Source organism: Coregonus clupeaformis, chromosome 4, assembly GCF_020615455.1.
Source record: "Coregonus clupeaformis isolate EN_2021a chromosome 4, ASM2061545v1, whole genome shotgun sequence".
In the NCBI taxonomy this organism is placed as follows: Eukaryota; Metazoa; Chordata; class Actinopteri; order Salmoniformes; family Salmonidae; genus Coregonus; species Coregonus clupeaformis.
Window position 1 is genome coordinate 24,553,443 of NC_059195.1, and position 20,396 is coordinate 24,573,838.

The 20,396-nt window shown below is 46.4% G+C and overlaps 1 protein-coding gene across 1 annotated transcript in view; it reads left to right on the forward strand.

Moving 5' to 3' along the window:
• LOC121554971 (anion exchange protein 3-like) overlaps positions 1–20,396 on the forward strand; it is a 67,035-nt gene that overhangs the window by 16,281 nt on the left and 30,358 nt on the right. The gene's annotated exons all lie outside the window — the stretch shown is intronic.

Genomic DNA, 20,396 nt, shown 5'->3' on the forward strand with positions numbered 1-20,396 from the left:
ACACTGACACTTTTGTAGTTCTAATAATAGAAGAGTATGAGTTCCTAAGCATAACCAAATGTTGGGCTAGTTACTACCTTGTTAAAATATTGAAATAATGTTATTAAATGTTTATTACAATTTTTGTCAAACGTACTATCGGTTTTGAGTCAGGAAATGTGTTCTTTTCCACCTAAAACATCTTCGATTATTTTAGAAATTATTTTATGTAGCCGACTGCCACAGGAGATGAGATGGGTAACAACTGCGCATGTGCGCCCTCGTGGGGAAAACCCTGCTCAAGATATGCCCTTATATGGAGCTTGATGTCACCGACTTATTTGGTGGAAGAAGGAGCTGGTGCGAAAGTTGATAGAGTTAGGCCTATCGCAGGTAAAGTTAGTTACGCAAAGTGGAAAAAGAGATGGTAACAATAGCAGGCTTATGTTCGTTCCCTGGCTGCACTTTGTACAGGAAACACTGGGCGAAAAGGGTCCAAATCAGGGGATATCTTTACGTGACACGTTTTTGATATTCTAGAGAATACACACCATTTCCAATGCATATTTTGAGTTTTGTGGATATGCACCATGTCCTGACAAATTCTGAATCCAGATGTGTCTTTTAGACATACACTATATATACAAAAGTATGTGGACACCCCTTCAAATTAGTGGATTTGGCTATTTCAACCACACCCGTTGCTGACAAGTGTATAAAATCGAGCACACAGCCATGCAATCTCCATAGACAAACATTGGCAGTAGAATGGCCTTACTGAAGAGCTCAGTGACTTTCAACGTGGCACCGTCATAGAATGCCACCTTTCCAATAAGTCAGTTCGTCAAATTTCTGCCCTGCTAGAGATGCCCCCGGTCAACTGTCAGTGCTGTTATTGTGAAGTGGAAACATCTCAGCCGCGAAGTGGTAGGCCACACAAGCTCACAGAACAGGACCGCTGAGTGCTGAAGCACATAAAAATCATCTGTCCTTGGTTGCAACACTCACTACCGAGTTCCAAACTGCCTCTGGAAGCAACGTCAGCGCAAGAACTGTTCATCGGGAGCTTCATGAAATGAGTTTCCATGGCCGAGCACCCGCACACAAGCCTAAGATCACCATGCGCAATGCCAAGCGTCGGCTGGAGTGGTGTAAAGCTCGCCACCATTGGACTCTGGAGCAGTGGAAATGCGTTCTCTGGAGTGATGAATCACGCTTCACAATCTGGCAGTCCGTCGGACGAATCTGGGTTTGGCGGATGCCAGAAGAACGCTACCTGCCCCAATGCATAGTGCCAACTGTAAGGTTTGGTGGAGGAGGAATAATGGTCTGGGTCTGTTTTTCATGGTTCAGGCTAGGCCTCTTAGTTCCAGTGAAGGGAAATCTTAACACTACAGCATACAATGACATTCTAGACGATTCTGTGCTTCCAACTTCGTGACAACAGTTTGGGGAAAGCCCTTTCCTGTTTCAACATAACAATGTCCCCGTGCACAAAGCAAGGTCCATACAGAAATGGTTTGTCGAGATCGGTGTGGAAGAACTTGACTGCCATGCACAGAGCCCTGACCTCAACCCAGTCGAACACCTTTGGGATTAATTGGAACGCTGACTGCGAGCCAGGCCTAATCGCCCAACATCAGTGCTTGACCTCACTAGTGCTCTTGTGGCTGAATGGAAGCAATTCCCCGCAGCAATATTCCAACATCTAGTGGAAAGCCTTTCCAGAAGAGTGGAGGCTGTTATAGGAGCAAAAGGGGGGACCAACTCCATATTAATGCCCATGATTTTGGAATGAGATGTTTGCATATATGTGTTTTCTCAGCACATTCAAGATATTAAGCTATATTGATTCTAGATATGCTTCTCTTGGCTGAGGTCCATATCTGGATCTTGATATGCTTTTCAATATGCTGAAAATATGGACGATTTCTGAGTTTTCAGCACATGCTTAACAATTGGACAAATATTACATTTTTGGATTCCCTCCGGATTCCCTCCGGATATCATACATGGTATGGCTGGATTTTGACTCATTAGATATCCTGTGTGGACATCTTATTTTCTCTATATGATGACAAATACTGACAGTAGGCCTACATAGTATATTTTCTCAGCACATACAATGCATGTGCTCTTGACTGAGGTCCATTTCAGGATCTTGATATGCATTTTGATATGCTAAATAAGGACAATTTCTGACGCTTATTTGAGTTTTGAGGACATGCTCAATAATTTGACAAACATTAAATCCATATCATTCTATCATACACTAGCTATAATTGTTGTATTCCCTATGGATAAAGGCGTGCGCAAACCGCAAGCTAAAAGCACTGTGACTGGTAGACTAGCAACAAGAATCACGTATTTTCTGCTGTGGAGTACCAACTGTCATTTTTGAATTTGGTTGCCACAAATGAGTGTAAACAGTGTGTGGTCGAACTGACAACTGGAGAAACAAAGAAGTGAGAAGCTGCTCAGAAAATACCTCATAGAAGTAAATGCTAAAGTGAGTAGCTAATTTGAAATGTTTTATTTATCTTAGTAACTAGAATCAAGAACATTAGCTAATTTTGCCAGCAGCCAGTAGGGCTAGCTTGCTAGCCAGGCTTGATAGGGGGTAACGTTAAAAGCTAACTGAAAGCCTAGCTAGCTAACAAATAACAAAATTGCCTTCACTTCTGGAAAAACATGTTTACCCCCTATCAAGCCTCAAGGTGATACCTAATGTTTTAAAATGTTTAAGAGTATTTTGTATTACTGGTAATATATGCTTCACTAGCTAACTAACTTAGCTAGCTAGCTAACTAGCAACTACCTTGTGGTATGTATGGTTATGTGAAATGACAATATTTTCTTGCAAGTTCTATACACTTTTGATTGATGATGTATGCATTGTTAGTTTGGAGTGGATCACAGACCAACACTACCACCACGTTGGGTCTGGACTGCGAAGGGCCGCCGCTGACGACCCAATCTGCACCCATCGCATCCATCGTCCATAACAAACAGGGCAGGCAGGGGTATTAATATTCATTAACCTTCATTGAGGGTGTGCAACTTCTGTTAAATAAGTAAAATACATTTTTAGCAAAGATTAGCCTACATTTGCATCTTTACAGAAAAGGTGTTGCGATTGGAGCTCTGGATTTGCTGTGCTGCATTTTAAAACCTAAAATAGCAGAGATGTGCTTTGGAAATAGCAACTTGGATTAAATATGACGATGTTTGCCTTTATGTGCCTTGGATAGCCTACTACTGAATATGGTGCAAATGTATGCTCAGATATGGCACCTTCATGTGAAGAAGCAATTATTTCCGATGCCTGAACAGCGCTGGACATTTCATATGAGTCTGATTTAACCCATTTTCGATCAGACACACAAGGATGAATATTACACATCGTGTAAGGATATCTATTGAAATTATGCTTTTTTTCCCGAAATACAATATATAAAATGTAATTAATACAGATATGATACATGTCTGAAAATATGTGGATTCGTTCATGCCTAAGTATAAAGTCTTAGATATGTAAGCATGTTGACACATACCCTTTCTGGATTTAGAATATTCTACAAATACAATGCATTCGGAAAGTATTCAGACCCCTTCCCTTTTTCCACATTTTGTTACGTTCCAGCCTTATTCTAAAATGGATTACATAAAAAAAATTTCCTCATCAATCTACACACAATACCCCATAATGACAAAGCGAAAACAGCTTATTAGAAATTGTATTATTTGCATAAGTATTCAGACCCTTTGCAATGAGACTCGAAATTGAGCTCAGGTGCATCTTGTTTCCATTGATCATCTTTGAGATGTTTCTACAACTTGATTGGAGTTCACCTGTGGTAAATTAAATTGATTGGACATAATTTGGAAAGGCACACACCTGCCTATATAAGGTCCCACAGTTGATAGTGCATGTCAGGCAAAAACCAAGCCATGAGGTCGAAGGAATTGTCCGTAGAGCACCGAGACAGGATTGTGCGAGGCACAGATCTGGGGAAGGGTACCAAAAAATATCTGCAGCATTGAAGGTCCCCCAAAACACAATGGCCTCCCATCATTCTTAAATGGAAGAAGTTTGGAACCACCAAGACTTTTCCCAGAGCTAGCAACCCAGCATTTTTTGTCGAGTGTAGATAAGTATGGCAATATGTTTAATGATACTGTATTACCGTAGATCAGGGATCATCAACTACATTTTTTATTGAGTGGAAGGTCAGGGGGCCAGAACATAGTTACAAATAATTTGTTGACTACAAATTCACAGCAAGAAGCCCAAACAGATATAATATTTGACTAAAACATAATAATTTCTAACCTTGTTTACTTTTGTATACGATTACATATATCTCTATTATGCGTGGGAATACATTGGAATATATTTCCAAAATTAAAATCACTTCGAGCTGATTTGCCAGTGTTTACCCAGTCTTTTATGTCCAACAATATAAATAAAAAAGCTTGGGCGCCAGTTGAGGAACCCTGCCGTAGATCATGTTCCTGAAGGTAAAAAGTGTAGGGAAAATATGCAATTGTAGGGCACCCTCTATTGATGTAAAAATATATTACACATCTGTCTAATAATATTATCTGTGTGATATTCTATTTAGGGTATGTTGTTTATATATGTAGTAGGATATACTGTGACACCTTTGGAGATTTGATAGGGTGGGTGGATATGTGAATCAAAAGGAAACAATCGAGAAAGAGAGGAACGGTGTGAATGTGTGTGGGTCAGTGGAGTAGAAAATGTGCCATGTGTGATTGGAAGTGTGTGTGTGTGTGTTTGTGTGTGTGTGCACATGTGAACAATTGTGACTGACCGGCTCGATACGGTCTTATGTAGCAAAATTTGAAATGGTGTGTTTTACATTGGATGAAAGTAGAGACTCAGAGCTAGAAATGGTATATCGTTCACTGCAGTTGAGGAACAATGGGAAAGTAATTCTATTTTGAAAGTTGATAAACTTGTAACCTCACTTTTGAGAAAAATGGCCCTTGAACGTTTTGGTACACCTACTGGAGAGCTCATCTTTGTCTACAACCATTCAGCATCGTTCACACCCTCTTAAGCCCTAGCCCCACCCATCTCTTTAAGGATTCACATGTGAGGCCATGTACTAAACAACCAAAGATTTCAAGACTAAAGGCTGGTTTATACTACGGGTGTGTTTGTAAATTCAATCTGGAGTGCCAGAGTGCGCTCAGAGTGCGCTCTGTGCATTCGTAAACTCAGAGCGTTGTCAGCTTGTCCGTTCGTAAATTCAGAGCGTTTCGCTCTTGGAGCATTCAGAGCGCACACTGGACGCTCTGGTCAAGGAGTAGGGTTGACCCGAGCGTTCTGACCTAATAACAGCAGTCAAGCACCCAAGCTAACTTCGTCAACCATTTTGAAAAGAAGGTTGACGACATCCGATCCTCATTTATTAAGTCAAATGATACCGCTGGTCCTGCTTACACTGCCCTACCCTATGCTTTGACTTCTTTCTCCCCTCTCTCTCCAGATGAAATCTTGCGACTTGTGACGGCTGGCCGCCCAACAACCTGCCTGCTTGACCCTATCCCCTCCTCTCTTCTCCAGACCTTCTCCCTTACCTCACCTCGCTCATCAACTCATCCTTGACCGCTGGCTATGTCCCTTCCGTCTTCAAGAGGGCGAGAGTTGCACCCCTCCTCAAAAAAACTACACTCGATCCCTCCAATGTCAACAACTACAGACCAGTATCCCTTCTTTCTTTTCTCTCCAAAACTCTTGAGCGTGCTGTCTCTAGCCAACTCTCCTGCAATCTCTCTCAGAATGACCTTCTTGATCCTAACCAGTCAGGTTTCAAGACTGGTCATTCAACTGAGACTGCTCTTCTCTGTGTCACGGAGGCTCTCCGCACTGCCAAAGCTAACTCTCTCCTCTGCTCTTATCCTTCTAGACCTATCTGCTGCCTTTGATACTGTGAACCATCAGATCCTCCTCTCCACCCTCTCCGAGTTGGGCATCTCCGGCGCTGCTCACTCTTGGATTGCGTCCTACCTGACAGGTCGCTCCTACCAGGTGGCGTGGCGAGAATCTGTCTCTGCACCACGTGCTCTCACCACTGGTGTCCCCCAGGGCTCAGTTCTAGGCCCTCTCCTATTTTCTCTATACACCAAGTCACTTGGCTCTTTCATAATCTCACATGGTCTCTCCTATCATTGCTATGCAGACGACACACAATTAATTTTCTCCTTTCCCCCTTCTGATAACCAGGTGGCGAATCGCGTCTCTGCATGTCTGGCAGACATATCAGTGTGGATGTCGGATCACCACCTCAAGCTGAGACGGAGCTGCTCTTCCTCCCGGGGAAGGACTGCCCGCTCCATGATCTCGCCATCACAGTTGACAACTCCATTGTGTCCTCCTCCCAGAGTGCAAAGAACCTTGGCGTGACCCTGGACAACACCCTGCCGTTCTCTGCTTACATCAAAGCGGTGAACCGATCCTGCAGGTTCATGCTCTACAACATTCGCAGAGTACGACCCTACCTTACACAGAAAGCGGCACAGGTCCTAATCCAGGCACTTGTCATCTCCCGTCTGGATTACTGCAACTCGCTGTTGGCTGGGCTCCCTGCCTGTGCCATTAAATCCCTGCAACTTATCCAGAACGCTGCAGCCCGTCTGGTGTTCAACCTTCCCAAGTTCTCTCACGTCACCCCGCTCCTCCGCACACTCCACTGGCTTCCAGTTTAAGCTTGCATCTACTACAAAACCATTGTGCTTGCCTACGGAGCTGTGAGGGGAACGGCACCTCCTTACCTTCAGGTTCTGATCAGACCCTACACCCAAACGAGGGCAATACGTTCATCCACCTCTGGCCTGCTAGCCCCCCTACCTCTACGGAAGCTCAGTTCCTGCTCAGCCCAGTCAAAGCTATTCGCTGCTCTGGCACCCTAATGGTGGAACAAGCTCCCCCACGACGCCAGGACAGCGGAGTCACTGACCACCTTCCGGAGACACTTGAAACCCTACCTCTTTAAGGAATACCTGGAATAGTATAATAGTAATCCTTCTACCCCCCCCTTTACTACCACTTTGTTTTGTCTAAACTAACACCTGACTTATTTCACCTGCTAGCACTGACTTGTTTAAAGAAATGTACTTACTGTGATCGAGATGTAGTTGTCCCTGATTGCACTGACTTTGCTCACAGCTGCTTGTTTGATGAACTGTACTTACTGTGATCAAGATGTGGTTGTCCCACTGGCTTTCCTAAGTTGAATGCACCAATTTGTAAGTCGCTCTGGATAAGAGTGTCTGCTAAATGACTTAAATGTAAAAAAATTCTAAATGTAGTGATGCGCGGCATACGCCTAGTTTCCTGAAACGATTCACAACTGTGTGTGTGTATGTTGACTAGCCCATGCAAGCATGGGCATTTGGGAGGTGGGATACTTGACTACTGGACTGTATGAATGTTGGCCTGTATGATGACTGGCCCTTGGGGACGGAGAGCCACATTATTTGAGTGAGGAAATCAGGAGGCTGCTTGTTGTTTACTGTACCTCACGTGGATGAATGTCAGGGGGCTTGTGCTTGTTTGCTGGACCGTACAAGTGTTTATGTTTGAAGGTGAGAGCTTTGTTTTGGACCTGTACGAGTGTTGGTCCGGGGAATATAGCAGTTCAATGGCCTGTCACAAGAGAGAGATCCAGAGTGAGATACAGAGCGGCAAACAGTGAGAGAGAGAGACAGTAAAAAAGAAAGAAAGAGAGAAAGACAAATACAGAGAGAGAGAGAGAGAGAGAGAGAGAGAGAGAGAGAGAGAGAGAGAGAAAGAGAAAGAGATAAAGAATATACACTGCTCAAAAAAATAAAGGGAACACTTAAACAACACAATGTAAATCCAAGTCAATCACACTTCTGTGAAATCAAACTGTCCACTTAGGAAGCAACACTGATTGACGATACATTTCACATGCTGTTGTGCAAATGGAATAGACAACAGGTGGAAATTATAGTCAATTAGCAAGACACCCCCAATAAAGGACTGGTTTTGCAGGTGGTGACCACAGACCACTTCTCAGTTCCTATGCTTCCTGGCTGATGTTTTGGTCACTTTTGAATGCTGGCAGGGCTTTCACTCTAGTGGTAGCATGAGACGGAGTCTACAACCCACACAAGTGGCTCAGGTAGTGCAGCTCATCCAGGATGGCACATCAATGCGAGCTGTGGCAAGAAGGTTTGCTGTGTCTGTCAGCGTAGTGTCCAGAGCATGGAGGCGCTACCAGGAGACAGGCCAGTACATCAGGAGACGTGGAGGAGGCCGTAGGAGGGCAACAACCCAGCAGCAGGACTGCTACCTCCGCCTTTGTGCAAGGAGGAGCAGGAGGAGCACTGCCAGAGCCCTGCAAAATGACCTCCAGCAGGCCACAAATGTGCATGTGTCTGCTCAAACGGTCAGAAAAAGACTTCATGAGGGTGGTATGAGGGCCCGACGTCCACAGGTGGGGGTTGTGCTTACAGCCCAACACCGTGCAGGACGTTTGGCATTTGCCAGAGAACACCAAGATTGGCAAATTCGCCACTGGCGCCCTGTGCTCTTCACAGATGAAAGCAAGTTCACACTGAGCACGTGACAGACGTGACAGTGTCTGGAGACGCCGTGGAGAACGTTCTGCTGCCTGCAACATCCTCCAGCATGACCGGTTTGGCGGTGGGTCAGTCATGGTGTGGGGTGGCATTTCTCTGGGGGGCCGCACAGCCCTCCATGTGCTCGCCAGAGGTAGCCTGACTGCCATTAGGTAACGAGATGAGATCCTCAGACCCCTTGTGAGACCATATGCTGGTGCGGTTGGCCCTGGGTTCCTCCTAATGCAAGACAATGCTAGACCTCATGTGGCTGGAGTGTGTCAGCAGTTCCTGCAAGAGGAAGGCATTGATGCTATGGACTGGCCCGCCCGTTCCCCAGACCTGAATCCAATTGAGCACATCTGGGACATCATGTCTCGCTCCATCCACCAACGCCACGTTGCACCACAGACTGTCCAGGAGTTGGTGGATGCTTTAGTCCAGGTCTGGGAGGAGATCCCTCAGGAGACCATCCGCCACCTCATCAGGAGCATGCCCAGGCGTTGTAGGGAGGTCATACAGGCACGTGGAGGCCACACACACTACTGAGCCTCATTTTGACTTGTTTTAAGGACATTACATCAAAGTTGGATCAGCCTGTAGTGTGGTTTTCCACTTTAATTTTGAGGGTGACTCCAAATCCAGACCTCCATGGGTTGATACATTTGATTTCCATTGATAATTTTTGTGTGATTTTGTTGTCAGCTCATTCAACTATGTAAAGAAAAAAGTATTTAATAAGATTATTTCATTCATTCAGATCTAGGATGTGTTATTTTAGAGTTCCCTTTCTTTTTTTGAGCAGTGTATATTTGGTACATTCTCCATGCCAATAAAGCCTTTTGAATTTAATTTAGTTGAGAGAAAGAGTGGGAGAGAGGATGGACCATTTTGACAAATAAGAAGAAGATGCTGAAACGTTGGTGGTTTACCCAATAAATTACTGGGAGTTTACAGTGGGGAAAAAAAGTGTTTAGTCAGCCACCAATTGTGCAAGTTCTCCCACTTAAAAAGATGATAGAGGCCTGTAATTTTCATCATAGGTACACTATGACAGACAAATTGAGGAAAAAAAATCCAGAAAATCACATTGTAGGATTCTTAATGAATTTATTTGCAAATTATGGTGGAAAATAAGTATTTGGTCACCTACAAACAAGCAAGATTTCTGGCTCTCACAGACCTGTAACTTCTTCTTTAAGAGGCTCCTCTGTCCTCCACTCGTTACCTGTATTAATGCCACATGTTTGAACTTGTTATCAGTATAAAAGACACCTGTCCACAACCTCAAACAGTCACACTCCAAACTCCACTATGGCCAAGACCAAAGAGCTGTCAAAGGACACCAGAAACAAAATTGTAGACCTGCACCAGGCTGGGAAGACGGAATCTGCAATAGGTAAGCAGCTTAGTTTGAAGAAATCAACTGTGGGAGCAATTATTAGGAAATGGAAGACATACAAGACCACTGATAATCTCCCTCGATCTGGGGCTCCACGCAAGATCTCACCCCGTGGGGTCAAAATGATCACAAGAACAGTGAGCAAAAATCCCAGAACTACACGCGGGGACCTAGTGAATGACCTGCAGAAAGCTGGGACCAAAGCCTACCATCAGTAACACACTACGCCGCCAGGGACTCAAATCCTGCAGTGCAAGACGTGTCCCCCTGCTTAAGCCAGTACATGTCCAGGCCCGTCTGAAGTTTGCTAGAGTGCATTTGGATGATCCAGAAGAGGATTGGGAGAATGTCATATGGTCACATGAACCAAAATAGAACTTTTTGGTAAAAACTCGTGTTTGGAGGACAAAGAATGCTGAGTTGCATCCAAAGAACACCATACCTACTGTGAAGCATGGGGGTGGAAACATCATGCTTTGGGGCTGTTTTTCTGCAAAGAGACCAGGACGACTGATCCGTGTAAAGGAAAGAATGAATGGGGCCATGTATCGTGAGATTTTGAGTGAAACCTCCTTCCATCAGCAAGGGCATTGAAGATGAAATGTGGCTGGGTCTTTCAGCATGACAATGATCCCAAACACACCGCCCGGGCAACGAAGGAGTGGCTTCGTAAGAAGCATTTCAAGGTCCTGGAGTGGCATAGCAAGTCTCCAGATCTCAACCCCATAGAAAATCTTTGGAGGGAGTTGAAAGTCTGTGTTGCCCAGCGACAGCCCCAAAACATCACTGCTCTAGAGGAGATCTGCATGGAGGAATGGGCCAAAATACCAGCAACAGTGTGTGAAAATCTTTTGAAGACTTACAGAAAACGTTTGACCTGTGTCATTGCCAACAAAGGGTATATAACAAAGTATTGAGAAACTTTTGTTATTGACCAAATACTTATTTTCCACCATAATTTGCAAATAAATTCATAAAAAATCCTACAATGTGTTTTTCTGGATTTTTTTTCTCAATTTGTCTGTCATAGTTGACGTGTACCTATGATGAAAATTACAGGCCTCTCTCATCTTTTTAAGTGGGAGAACTTGCACAATTGGTGGCTGACTAAATACTTTTCCCCCCCACTGTATATACAGTACCAGTCAAAAGATTGGACACACCTGCTCATTCAAGGGTTTTTCTTTATTTTTACTATTTTCTACATTGTAGAATAATAGTGAAGACATCAAAACTATGAAATAACACATATGGAATCATGTAGTAACAAAAAAAGTGTTAAACAAATCAAATAGCCACCCTTTGCCTTGATGACAGCTTTGCAAATTCTTGGCATTCTCTCAACCAGCTTCATGAGGTAGTCACCTGGAATGCATTTCAATTAACAGATCTTAAAAGTTAATTGGTGGAATTTATTTCCTTCTTAATGCGTTTGAGCCAATCAGTTGTGTTGTGAAAAGCTAGGGGGGTATACAGAAGATAGCCCTATTTGGTAAAATACCAAATCCATATTATGGCAAGAACATCTCAAATAAGCAAAGAGAAACAACAGTTCATCATTACTTGAAGACATGAAGGTCAGTCAATACTGAATATTTCAAGAACTTTGAAAGTTTCTTCAAGTGCAGTCACAAAAACCATGAAGCGCTATGATGAAACTGGCTTTCTTGAGGACCGCCACAGGAATGGAAGACCCAGATTTACCTCTGCTGCTGAGGATACGTTCATTACAGTTACCAGCCTCAGAAATTGCAGCCCAAATAAATGCTTCACAGAGTTCAAGTAACAGACACATCTCAACATCAACTGTTCAGGGGGGACTGTGTGAATCAGGCCTTCATGGTCGAACTGCTGCAAAGAAACCACTACTAAAGGACACCAATAAGAAGAAGAGACCGGCTTGAGCCAAGAAACGCGAGTGATGGACATTAGACGGGTGGACATTTGTCCTTTTGTCTGGAGTCCAAATTGGAGATTTTTGGTTCAAACCGCCATGTCTTTGTGAGACGCGGTGTGGGTGAACGGATGATCTCTGCATGTGTAGTTCCCACCGTAAAGCATGGAGGAGGAGGTGTTATGGTGTGGGGGTGCTTTGCTGGTGACACTGTCTGTGATTTATTTAGAATTCAAGGCACACTTAACCAGCATAGCTACCACAGCATTCTGCAGCGATACGCCATCCCATCTGGTTTGGGCTTAGTGAGGCTATCATTTGTTTTTCAACAGGACAATGACCCAACACACCTACAGGCTGTGTAAGGGCTATTTTACCAAGAAGGAGAGTGATGGAGTGCTGCATCAGATGACCTGGCATCCACAATCCCCCGACCTCAACCCAATTGAGATGTTTTGGGATGAGTCGGACGGCAGAGTGAAGGAAAAGCAGCCAACAAGTACTCAGCATATGTGGGAACTCCTTCAAGACTGTTGGAAAAGCATTCCAGGTGAAGCTGGTTGAGAGAATGCCAAGAGTGTGCAAAGCTGTCATCAAGGCAAAGGGTGGCTATTTGAAGAATCTCAAATATAAAATATATTTGGATTTGTTTAACACTTTTTTTATTACTACATGATTCCATATGTGTTATTTCATAGTTTTGATGTCTTCATTATTATTCTACAATGTAGAAAATAGTAAAAATAAAGAAAAACCCTTGAATGAGCAGGTGTGTCCAAACTTTTGACTGGTACTGTATATAAACTCCCAGTAATTTATTGGGTAAACAACCAACGTTTCAGCATCTTCTTCTTATTTGTCAAAATGGTCCATCCTCTCTCCCACTCTTTCTCTCAATTAAATTAATACAAAAGGCTTAATTGGCATGGAGAATGTAACCATATATTGTGATGTCACGAGAGGCTACACAGCTTTCAGCGGGATTGCTCAAGTAGTGCAAGGAGACCAGGTTCAACCAAAACAAGGATTTTATTAAAGGTCTTGGGAAACTAACGAAAGTATAACACAATTCGGTTCTCTGGTGGCTCTTTAAGGGTTAACAGTTCAGGGATGTCTCTTCCACATCCAAAATCATAACTCTCCCTCGCTCAAATAACTTTTCCCCAGTCTTACTGTATTCCACGTTGCAGCTAGTGGCCAACCCAGCAAAACGTCCTTCCAAATGTCCCACACGTATTTCCACAGGTGCATATATCCAAAGGTGAGTATTTCCCAAAGGTAAGTATCTCCAAATCCTTATTCCTCATGGAAGTGGACGTGCAGCACTCTTGTCCTCCAGAGAGCCCAGCTTGGAGACCGTGTCTCTTCCCTTCAACAAACCTTCAGCTCATCAGCTCCTGATTGGTTTCAGCTGCGTGGGAAGATTGGCCATAGAGGGTTGGAGTTCCCGACCATACCAGCAGATGGAGCCATAGCTGTCTGGGTTTGCAGCCATCTCAGGGGGATGTAACGTCCCTCCAGGACACAGCCTCTCGTGACATCACACATCCCCCTCCTCGGGACCGACGTCCTCGTCGGGGTAAAGGCAGCGAAGAAGGCATCACGCCGGGAGAGGGCGTCCGCATTGCCGTGGTGCTTGCCAGCCCTGTGGACAACAGAAAAGTTAAACGGTTGCAAGTTCAAAAACCATCTGGTTACTCTACTGTTTGATTCCTTGTTCTTGGCCATCCACTGCAGAGGGGCGTGATCAGATACCACCATGAAACGTCGGCCCAGGAGATAGAACCGAAGGGACTCCAGGGCCCAGACTACAGCCAGACATTCTTTCTCCACCGTTGAATAGTTCTTCTCTCTTGGAAGTAACTTTCTGCTTAGGTAGAGAATGGGATGTTCTTCACCGTCCTGTGCCTGGGTGAGGACAGCACCCAGACCCACCTCCGAAGCATCCGCTTGGACAATGAATTCCTTCTTGAAGTCTGGTGCCACCAGGATCGGACTGGAGCAGAGTGCTCGCTTCAGGTTGAGGAAAGCCGCCTCCGCCGCAGGGTTCCACTTCACCATTCGTGAGTGGCGTTTGGTCGTCAGCTCCGTCAACGGTGCAGCTATGGTAGCAAAATCTGCAATAAAGCGTCTATAGTAGCCAGCGAGGCCCCAAAAATGACCTTACTTGCTTCTTGTTGATGGGCTGCGGCCAGTCCTGTATGGCCCGCAGTTTGGCTTCCTGTGGTTTGACCAACCCCCGCCCAATGGTGTACCCCAGGTAGTTTGTCTCACTGAAGGCCACCTTGCACTTCTTCGGGTTTGCCGTGAGCCCTGCTTCCCTGAGCGAATCCAGCACCGCTTGTACCCGGGGTAGGTGGCTGGCCCAATCCTGACTTTGTATAACAACATCATCCAAATAAGCCGCTGCGTACCTCTTGTGGGGCGCAAGGACTCGATCCATCAGGCGTTGGAACGTGGCAGGTGCCCCGTGGAGACCAAACGGAAGTCGGGTATACTGGTAGAGCCCCTCCCGGGGTGGCAAAGGCTGTCTTCTCCTTAGACGCCGGGGTCAAGGGCACCTGCCAGTAGCCTTTTGTGAGATCAAGAGTGGTTAGGAAACGAGCATGCCCCAAGGAGTCTATTAAATCATCGACACGAGGCATTGGGTATGCATCAAATTCAGACACTTCATTCAACTTTCGATAGCCATTACAAAATCGTACTGAACCGTCTGGCTTGGGAACTAGTACGATGGGACTTGCCCAGGCACTGTGGGACTCTTCGATTACTCCCAACTCCCGCATCTTCCTTACCTCCTTCTGTATAACCACTTTACGAGCCTCTGGCACGCGGTACGGGCGCTGGTTTACCGTTCGGCCAGGCATGGTGCGGATCTCATGTTGGACCACCTCTGTGTGACCGGGAAGGGAGGAGAAGACATCCTGGTTCTGCTCCACGAGTTCCAGGGCCATCTGTTGTTGATGTGGGGACAGATTTGGACCCAGCTGAACCTCTTCTCGCGCGGTTCCTGGGTCTCTGTGGGGGTAGAGAGCTGAACAGCGCCTCTCTGGCGTGCCACTTCTTTAAAAGGTTAACATGATAAATCTGCTCAGTTTTCCTTTTATCTGGTTGCCTCACCTTGTAGTTTACTTCTCCCATGCGTTCAATGACCTCATATGGTCCTTGCCAGGTTGCCAGGAATTTGCACTCAACGGTTGGCACCAGGACCAGCACTCTGTCCCCCGGCTTAAACTCCCTGGGTTGAGCAGATCTGTTGTAGGAGGCTTGCTGTTGCCGCTGACTGGCCTCCAGGTGTTCCCGCATCATGGGATAGATGGCCTTCATTCTCTCCCTCATAGCCCCTACATGGTCGATCAGTGTCCGCTGTTGGCATGGCTGCTCCTCCCAGGCCTCCTTGGCGATGTCGAGCAGTCCTCTGGGTCTGTAGGAAAGCAAGAGCTCAAAGGGTGAAAAACCAGTAGAAGACTGAGGTACCTCTCTCACCGCAAATAATATGTATGGTAACAGCTGATCCCAGTTGCGCCCATCTTCCCCTACCGCTTTCCGCAGCATGGATTTTAGTGTTTTGTTAAAACGTTCGACTAGGCCATCTGTCTGGGGGTGGTAGACCGAGGTTCTCAGCTGTTTGATTTTCAGTAAAGCACAGAGTTCTTTCATCACCCTGGACATGAATGGAGTCCCTTGGTCCGTCAATATCTCTTTTGGGATTCCCAGACTAGTTGAGAGACGGAACAGCTCCTTGGCGATTTGTCTGGATGTAGCCTTCCTCAGCGGAATGGCCTCCGGGTACCGGGACGCATAGTCCAGAATGACCAGAATGTATTGATGTCCCCTGGCACTTTTTCGGTAAGGGCCCGACTATGTCTAATCCAATCCTCTCAAAAGGAGTTTCGATAATGGGCAAGGGAATGAGCGGGTTTCTATATGTGGGCTTTGGCGCAACCTGCTGACACTCAGGGCAACTACGGCAGTAGTTCTCTATCTCTTTGTGTACTCCTGGCCAAAAGAAACGTTGCATGATTCTTTCCTTAGTCTTCTCTACCCCCAAGTGGGCCCCTAGCGGGTGTGTGTGGGCTAGGTTGAGTACTGTGGCCCGATAGGGCTGTGGCACGAGGAGCTGTTCATGCACTTCCTCATTTTTCTTGACTATCTGATATACTAACCCCCGGTTTACTGCGAAATGGGGGTAAGTAGGGGTTGTCTTATCACCTAACACTACACCTTCTAATACCTGCACATTTCTTAAGGCATTTGCAAGAGTAGGATCTTGTAATTGAGCCGTACCATACTGGCCTGTGAGAGGGGAAGCTCTTGGGTGCCTGGGACGTCTTCTTCACTGGAGAACGGAGCACTTTCCTGGGCTGCGTTCTCTTCTCCCGTATCCGGACCAGTCTCGGTGTCGGTCTGGGCACCTGCCATCCCTATCAGAGCCCGGGCGGGAGTGAGTAACTCGGAGGATTGCACCGGAGCCTTCCCAGGATGAGTCTTGCCTCTCCGTTTCCGAGGTACTCGGGTTATCCTCTCCTGAGACTCTCTCCAGAGTGGGTAAAAGGCTGGGCAGTCTCTCGTCCAATTAGGACAGGGACGGGGAGGGAATCAACCACCCCCGCCGTCGTGTGTATGGTTCCCCGTGTGCTGGTCATTGTAAGTTCAGTAATGGGGTATTCTCTGGTGTCCCCATGGACACAGGAAACTGGGAGGACTTTCCCCGGGGTCAGACACGTTGGGCCCACCAAATCCTTACGCACCAGGGTGGCCCGGCTACCAGAATCCAGTAAGGCCTCCACATCATGGTGATTCACAGTTACCGGGCAGGTGGGGGGTCGATCTGGGCCGCCATCTACGACTCCCAAGAGCGAGGCAAAACGATGTGTGGGTGCTGAGCTGGAGGACTCCGCAGTGGGCATAGGTTCATCGGCTGGTTTCCCACACTGCCATGAGATATGTCCCATCTCCCCACACCGGTAACACTGTCGAGGTTCCCCATCCTGGTGTACTCTTCTTGGACCCGCCTGGTTTCTGGCTCCCCCTGGAGCCGGGATAAGTCCTGACGCGGCGGGGTTCGAGACCTTGGGGTCCTTTCGGGAAGCATTCAGCATCTCCGCTGTGGCCTGGTACTTTTCCACAGCTTCCACGGTCAGATCAGCCGTGGTCAAGGCCTGTTGACTGATGAACCGTTTTGCCTCATAAGGCAGGGCGCGTAGGTAACGATCCACCACAACGGCCTCCACCACCGCCGCTGCTGTATTCCTCTGCGGATCCAGCCATTTCCTTGCGATTCGGACAAGTTCATGCATCTGCGCCCGAGGAGGTTGGTCTGGTTGGAAGGTCCAACTGTGAAAGCGCTGGGCCATACCAAACTTTGTGAGTCCATATCTGCTGAGGATCTCAGACTTCAGGGCATCATAGTCAGTAACCTGGTCAGGGCCCAGGTCCCGGACAGCATTCAGCGCTTCCCCGGTTAGAAAGGGGGCTAACAGACCAACCCACTGTTGCTTGGGCCAGGCTTCCCTAGTGGCCGTGGCCTCAAATGCATGCAGGTATGCCTCAATGTCATCGGTAGCTCCCATCTTAGATATAAAGTCACTTGCCTTTATTGGGCGGGTATTTTGGACCACCCTCTGTCTCTGCAACTGCAATTCCTCTGCCTTCAGAAGGTTGGCTTTCTTTTGCTCCTCCAAGAGAGCCACGTTTGCTTGCATCTGGGCTTGCTGGCCAGCAACAAGGGCTTTCAATATGTCCTCCATTTCAGTCGGCGGGGAGCCTACGGCCAACTTGGAAAACTGGGTGATCAAACCTTCGGTATCCTCCTCTGACATGCACTATTAACGCTTGAGCGTGCCTGTATTCTCCACCATCTGTGATGTCACGAGAGGCTACACAGCTTTCAGCGGGATTGCTCAAGTAGTGCAAGGAGACCAGGTTCAACCAAAACAAGGATTTTATTAAAGGTCTTGGGAAACTAACGAAAGTATAACACAATTCGGTTCTCTGGTGGCTCTTTAAGGGTTAACAGTTCAGGGATGTCTCTTCCACATCCAAAATCATAACTCTCCCTCGCTCAAATAACTTTTCCCCAGTCTTACTGTATTCCACGTTGCAGCTAGTGGCCAACCCAGCAAAACGTCCTTCCAAATGTCCCACACGTATTTCCACAGGTGCATATATCCAAAGGTGAGTATTTCCCAAAGGTAAGTATCTCCAAATCCTTATTCCTCATGGAAGTGGACGTGCAGCACTCTTGTCCTCCAGAGAGCCCAGCTTGGAGACCGTGTCTCTTCCCTTCAACAAACCTTCAGCTCATCAGCTCCTGATTGGTTTCAGCTGCGTGGGAAGATTGGCCATAGAGGGTTGGAGTTCCCGACCATACCAGCAGATGGAGCCATAGCTGTCTGGGTTTGCAGCCATCTCAGGGGGATGTAACGTCCCTCCAGGACACAGCCTCTCGTGACATCACAATATATATATATATATATATATATATTTCTCTCTCTCTCTCTCTCTCTCTCTCTCACTGTATGTGTCCTTCTCTTTTACTGTCTCTCTCTCTCACTGTCTGCCGCTCTATAGCTCACTCTTGATCTCTCTCTTGTGACAGGCCATTGACAGGCCAAAATAGTAAAAATAAAGAAAAACCCTTGAATGAGTAGGTGTGTCCAAACTTTTGACTGGTACTGTAAATAGAGTGTGCAACTCTATTTATTTGTATGACAAATAAATGGGTAGCAGTCCCTGGCCCATCCCACCCGTCCCATGATCCCTGGGCAATAATTATCAGAAGAGATCAGTTGTCGATTCTTCTTGACAGCAACCCTGCCCCAGGCCCTTCCTGCTTTTACCCACCCAGCACGGGAAGCATTGACCGGATGCTCGGAGTAGATGGAAATAGAACAAGAAACAGGGCACCCACTTTGAAACAAACAAGCTATTGGATTTAGGGGATACCACCTCCTCCCCGTCCCTTTCTACTCTGACGAGTCCATATTGTCATTCAGTCGCAGCACACAGCAGTATATATGTGGTTTACAATGATAGTTTGATGTGGTACGGGGTGATGGTTTGACGTTTGAAAATGGTTAACTGGCATTATGTAAGGCAAGCCCTAGCATTGTTTTTTTTAACAGGACATAACTTTCATTAATTGCTATTCCAAGCAAATGAAACTGTTCCACCTGACCATTCACTTGTTTGACTTGTTCAGCAGAGTCTTGTCACAGCAGGGTTAAAACATCCAGGATGTAGCACTGCATTTGAATCTAGTAGTATAGCATTCATGATAACCATTTGAAATGTTGACAGAGATTTGTCTTGTCTTGCCCATGGCAATGTGAGTTCCATTGCCCCACTGAGAGTGTACTTGTTCATTCACTGAGAGTAACATGGCTGATGTGGGTTACCAGTGACCCTGTTTGACAATGCTATAGAGCAGGGTTGTGATGTGGACTACTAGTGACCATGCTTGACAATGCTATAGAGCAGGGTTGCTTTGAAGCTTCACAAACTGGTGCTTATGTTCAGAATGCCTCTAAGCAAGTGAAACACATGCACATGCTCACACATGCACGCACGCACGCACGCACACACACACACACACACACACACACACACACTGTAAACACAGGTTTGAGGAAAGGTCAGTGTTCAGCTCAGGTACCCGTTGTGGGCGAAGAGTGACAGGCCATTAGAAATAATCACAGTTTCCATGGAGACCTGTGCTGGAGATTACTCCAAAGCGGAGTACCATGCTGTGCAACAGCAGTATGCCTACTGTTTGTCTGTATGTGACTGTGCCTCTGTGTCTGTGTTACGGAATGATAATTTTCTCAGATGTGTGGATGTTTTTTGAGAGAAGAAGAGAGCAATCACTTCAATGTTTTCCTCTTGAGCCTCTGATTCAGCCTTGACTCTGCTCTTGCTGCCTGCCCTCACCCCACCAGCATGCCCTGCCACAGCCAAGCGTCCATCCCAGGATCAATGGACAGCCAACGTCACGGAAACGGGTGGATTGGCCCAATAGATTAGAGGGAGGTCTGAAAAAAAGTGGATCCGTTTGTATCAGTATTTCCTTTTGGAATGACAGCTCGAGCCCTCTGTTACTCTTGCTGTGGGACCAGCACGGGGGGGGGGGGCTTCAGAGCTTTAAACTTCTGCCTGCTGAAGCCTGCCCTGCCTGAGGCTGTACCGCTAACTCTACTACCGACACCACTTACACCTCTGTCTGCGCCGATGGGAGGATAGCAGCAGTGTGACATTTCTCTTCCGCTTTTGATATGTATTGGGGCAAAGTATAAGGACGCTGAGAAGATAAATATCTGTTTTTAGTCTTTTTTTGTCTGACCTTTTCTCCACACTTTTTCCCTCGTTTCCATTCTTAGAACTCCAAAGGGAATCCTCACATGGTATAGTGGATTTCCAGTGACAACAGCTAGTCCAGAATAGGACCTATAGAATCAACTCTGGGGCAGCCAGCGAGAAAACGCCTGACAAAAAACATATTAAAAA